This window comes from Tiliqua scincoides, chromosome 2 (genome assembly GCF_035046505.1).
Source record: "Tiliqua scincoides isolate rTilSci1 chromosome 2, rTilSci1.hap2, whole genome shotgun sequence".
In the NCBI taxonomy this organism is placed as follows: domain Eukaryota; kingdom Metazoa; phylum Chordata; class Lepidosauria; order Squamata; family Scincidae; genus Tiliqua; species Tiliqua scincoides.
The window spans coordinates 145,099,557-145,105,556 of record NC_089822.1 but is presented as its reverse complement, the minus strand read 5'-3'; positions in this window follow the sequence as shown (position 1 = coordinate 145,105,556).

Below are 6,000 nucleotides of genomic sequence, written 5' to 3'. Positions count from 1 at the left end.
GCAAAAGGCAGCCCCCCATGCGCTTATGCTCACACACACAACTTTAACAAATCCACTTTGAAAGGTCACTCACTTGTGGATTCCACTCAAGGTTCAGAAGAAAATAGGAAATATGATTCCAGAGACTTTCTTCAACCAGTCAAATCAGAGCTGCTGTTGGGTAAGAAAATAAGTAACAGCTGTCTAAACTATGCAACTTTCTGTAAAAACAGAGTCTTGCAAGTTACTTAGTGCTGCCAGCGGAGGATAACGCTTCATGTATCTGATGAACTGAATAGTAGTCCACCAAAGAGTCTGTGGATATAAATTGTTCAGACAAAGGTACTGCAAGATTTTCTGTTGCAGAGTAACAGGGCTGCCCCTTTGGACATCTTGTACAGTGACCTTGGGATTGCAATACTGAGGGCGGAACTTTTGGCTACTACTAGACAATGCAGTTTCAACATAACATTAGTCCTACATTTCCCACTATGTGGTTTTGGTGTTATTTCTCAAGCCTTTTCAGATTTGATCAGATTCAATGGAAACACTTGCAAAAATACTGCTGCGACTATGAGGCTGCAATCCTAACCACACTTTCCTGAGAGTAAGCCCCATTGAACAAAATAGGACTTACTTCTGAGTAGACCTGGTTAGGATTGTGCCCTGAGACAGCAAGATATTAACGAGATCCAGACTGGGAAAATTAAATAACCTCACCAATATTCCAATCAAAACCTGCAGATATTAGCAATTTCACAGCCCAATCCTATTCGTGTCTACTTAGAAGTAAGTCATAGTCAAAGGGGCTTACTCCCAGGTAAGTGTTGATAGGACTGCAGGAATGAAATTGGTCTTATATTTTGTTCAAGAAAGAAAATACTTCTGACATTGAATAACAAATGAAATGAGTGTTGGCAACCTTCAGTCTCGAAAGACTATGGTATCGCGCTCTGAATGGTGGTTCTGGAACAGCGTCTAGTGTGGCTGAAAAGGCCAATTCGGGAGTGACAATCCCTTCCACACCGGGAGCAAGTGCAGTCTGTCCCTGGTCTGTCTCCCTGGCTATGGGCCTTCCTTCTTTGCCTCTTTGCCTCAGACTGTTGGCCAAGTGTCTCTTCAAACTGGGAAAGGCCATGCTGCACAGCCTGCCTCCAAGCGGGTCACTCAGAGGCCAGGGTTTCCCACCTGTTGAGGTCCACTCCTAAGGCCTTCAGATCCCTCTTGCAGATGTCCTTGTATCGCAGCTGTGGTCTACCTGTAGGGCGCTTTCCTTGCACGAGTTCTCCATAGAGGAGATCCTCGTCCTGAGTACACTTCTGTACTGCAGCGAGTCATGGACTCTTCGCTCACAACAGGAGAGGAAACTGAACGCTTTCCACATGCGCTGCCTCCGAAGCATCCTCGGCATCACCTGGCAGGACAAAGTTCTAAACAATACAGTTCTGCAATGTGCTGGAATCCCTAGCATGTATGCACTGCTGAAACAGAGTTGCCTGCGTTGGCTCAGCCATGTTGTGAGAACAAATGAAATAATATGTAAGAAACAGGAGATAAAATAATCAAAGTAAAGCAATAAAGAAAAACAAACAAAAAAAGCTTAAAACATGTCAAAAACCTGCTGTTAAAGTAAAGCAACAGTTGTATACTGGTACAGAAGGGGCCAAATGAACCTCCCAAAGCAGGTGGCTCCATCTACTTTTGGGTGCCATGGCAGAGAAGACCCACTTGTATGTTCATATCAACCATGCCTCAGAAGGTGTTAGGATACACTGAACGGTATTCTCAAGATAACCTAAGCAGACGAGATGATCAGTTGCGGGTCATGGTTCGAAAAGCCATTTTGGGATTTAAAGTCAAACCAAGAGTTTGAATCCCAGCCCTAGCCAGTGTGGTTGACCCAGCAGCGGAGCAACTTGCTCCAAAAAAAGCAACATTGGCCAATGTTGTTACAACATTTACAGCTTTTTGTGCCAGTTGTACTTGTTGTTTCCAAACAGCATTTAAAAGTATGATGGGTGACAAAGTCAAGTGTTAATCCAAACAGGTACCTTGCAAACAGTGTACTCATTTTCTGCAAAAAGCAGCTTTGGGGGAGGACTTTTGGCAGCAAAATGGTATGCCCCATTCCTGATCAGGATCAGCCTGGCCCTGCTCCCCCCCCCCCATGAAAGTAGCTCAGGGCACACCTCTTTAAGATGTATTTGCATACATTTTCAACCCCTTGAAATCTGGATGGACGAGCAGCATGCACTATTAGTTTTACTACTAAGTGGCAAGGAGAAGGGTAACATTTAGAAAGCTTACCTTAAGCAATCAGAGGTGGGAATTTATCAGAGAATTAAAAGAGAATTTCCAAACTGTGGAAAAGTATCATTTCTCCTTCTTATAGTGACTCAGGACCCCATCCTATCCAGGCCTTACAATGATGGATCTCATAATATGCCACTGTACTGCCCAACCACTGGCATGGCACCCTCTTCACTGTTCTGCAGGCTAGTGCCACCAGCACAAAGCCCTGGAAGCCATGCATGGGTGCCCACAGAACTTCCACCATTGCCCTTAGGTAAGCAGTGGAAACAGATCAGGGGAGGATTAGGATCAGTGTGACAAGATACAATGGAGGACAGAGTGCCTATACCTTTAACTACTTATAGAAGAGGGAATTTTAGCAAGTTCAGCTCAGCATGGAAGGGTTTAAAAAGCTGCACCTGCCAAAATTCCCTCTTCTATGCACTGGTTAAAGGTATATTCATTTGGCCCTCCATTGTATCTGGTCACCCCAATTTGGGGTGGATCAGGGAAAGGCTGGCCAGTCCAGGCAGCCCCCAGGGCAGACTGGGCTGGGAGTGGGAGGATCTCAGCAGCAGTTGTGCATGCTGAATCCTATCCTCCCTTCCCAGCTCCAAACCACCCACTGAGTCTCTTCAGACTTACATCAACTATGAAACTGGGTAGGTATGAGGAGACCAGGTGGCTTACACTGGCCTGGGATTAGATTGGGCTCTAAACTACAAACTGCAGATCAGAATGGTTTGAAGTGTAAGATACCATATAATTTTCTGATTTGATCCAGGCAAAAAGACATCTTCCAAGCAAGTGAAATGTAGGGGAAGCAATGGAAATTTTTTTCCCCTATGTGAAATGACATATTGGGGGGGGGGAGTGCAACTAGGAGTAGAAGCACAGCAAAGTCCCCGAATCTCCCCCCTCCATAGTTCTACAACATGTTGTGACTGGAGAACAGATTGGAAAAAAAAAAACTTGCCATGCTACTTGTTTAGTGTAATATTTTATTGGTCCTTATTCTACAAGTCTGAAATGTCACCCCATTCAGCGCAATCTGTATCAACAGCAGCCTGTTGATTATTTTTCTGCACGTTGGAGGATTTTATGTAATGTTTTAATGTTTAACTTTTATTATATAGTTTCAAGATGACTTTGTATTTTGTACTTTTGTTAACTGCCTTGGGTACGCACACTATGGGGGAAAGGCAGCATATACATATACAGTGGTGCCTCGCAAGACGAATGCCTCGCACACCGAAAAACTTGCAAGACGAAAGCGTTTTTGCGATTTTTTCTGGTGACTCGCAAGACGAATTTTCTATGGCCGTGCTTCGCGAGATGAATTTTTAAAATTAAAAAGTTGAAGTTTTGTGCTTGAAATTTTTGAAATCCTCTGTACAGTATGTATGCCTTTAAAGAGCACTTAATAAACACTTTGTAAACCAAATTTGACTTTGTTCTGACTTTTTTTTGCCCATAGGAACGCATTAATTTAATTTCAATGCATTCCTATGGGAAACCGCGCTTCGCAAGACGAAATTGCGGAACGAATTAATTTTGTCTTGCGAGGCACCACTGTACATATAATAAATAAATCCCTGTTCCCAGACCAACCAAATCCCAGTCAATGGAGCATCCTTCTCTGGAAAAAGTTTAATCTATTCATTTTCAGTCCATTATCACTCCCCCCCAAGCAGCAGAACAGAACTTCCTGAGGCCTTGATGTCAGCAGGCTGATTCTAAAGAACCAAGGAAGACTAGGCTATGGTTGGACTCCATTTTGTGGAGCTGCCTCCATTTTGAGACAGAGAGCTGAAGCTGTGAGCCAGAAGAAGACAGATGGGAGTGAGGTTGGGGAAAGTACAGCTGAGCCCCCACCACTTGTGATGTCTGATCTTTTAGTGACACCAGGACATTCCATCAGTAGGTCAGGAGATTTCAGGCCTGTCTTCTGATTGGATGATTGATTGTGCTAAAGGTACAAAGATACCTAGTTTGGGGAGGCAGGTATCAGAACGTCTTCTCAACACTTTTCTAGATTTCCAGCATGGAAAGGTGAACTAACAGTGTTCTTACTGGGCTCAGAGAGCTAACAGTGGAAGGCTTAGTCAAGTTGTAGGAATATAGCTTTATTGTATTAACGTGTGTCTCTGGTGAGTCTCTACTGGTCTTTCTTTTGTCTTATAGCTTTCATTAAGTGAGATGTAACCACAGCTGTTTAATTCGGAATAAATATACTAAGCTATAAGCTTGCATTCTTTGTGAGCATCTAGAACTGTTGCCATTCTAAACTCAGGCACTCTGTATGGTTAAGGGTGCAATCCTGACTTGCACTGGAGCAGGCAGGTCAGTGGGCCTGTGCTGCATCCAGCACAAGTTTGGGGCCAGAAACAGTGGAACCCGAGGCAAGGGGAAAACTCTCTCCTTACCCGTGTCACACTGCACTGGCACTAACCCCAACCCTATGCGGATCTGAGCCACCTCAGGAGGTGGTGCAAATCCAAGTAGCGCCAAAGGGTGCTCTGTGCCACTCAAGAATGGCGTCAGGGTCCAGAATAACCACCAGATCCTGGCCCCACCTCTGCCTACCCTCCCTCTGCTCTTCCCCGACAGATCCCTGCTTCTGCCAAGCTCCACCGACCCAAACGTACCCTGTCAGGACTGGATCTGGCACAGGGAGGCCAGTGCAACTCCATGTGCTGGCCACTCTGACTCCAAAGTTGGCACAAACATGCTTTGTGCCAGCCTAACCTGGGAGTTAGGATTGTGCTGCATGCTTTATAGCTTTTACTGGGTCCTTGTAGTTCGGCCATTATCATCCACGGAGACATTCATAACCAAGAGACAATCCAGTCTCCTCCAAGAAATTTGTTTGCATCTAGCTATATGCCCTAGGCTGGTCATAGGTTGTATGAGCATGTGAATTACAGTAATCAGCATACTGGTGGCACCACAGCCCAAATTCCAAGATGACCTCCACTTCATTTCATGTAAGTGTTAAATGCTTTGTGGAACGTGACCACTTGTGTCATTCTGCAAGTCAAAAGCCATAGGGTACAAAAGGCAAAACAATTTCTGTTTTATTTACAACCTTTTAATTTCAAGATACAGAAACTATCATCACTATTAAGTGATATGCAGCCTAATCCTAACTAACCCCCACCCCAATGCAGCCGCACCAGCAAAGCAGAGGGGGGCAGTCCAGAGGTTTCCTCAAGGTAAGGGAATTTTCATACCCTTATCTTGGGGTAAGCTTTCCTTACCCCAACAGATCTCCTCATATAGTTATTTTACTGGTGCAGAACTGAGGTGAGTAGGGAGAGGTCATGGATAATGAACAGGGTTAGCATACCAACGCACATGTGTGGTGCCAGAAACCTCCCCTTCCCCATTCTGCCCCCCACCCACCCAGACACTTCACCATTCCTCCCCATCCCTGCCACATTCTACCCACCCCTGCTACAGGCTTACTTGCCCCTGCTGGAGGTAGCTAGCTGCAGTAGTGGGCCTTTGACACTGCCACCAATTGTGGCAGCACTCAAAATCACTGCCAGTGGCATGCTGTGTGTGTTGCCAACATTCATTTTACAACAGCAGAAAACTGTTCCACTCTCAGAATGGGCAGTACAGCCCTAGTTAAGATTGGACTGATTGTAATTTGGTGTGTACAGTATATCAAAGTACAGACCAAGTTCTGATTCAAATGCCTGGGTAACTCAGCTTTAGATAAAT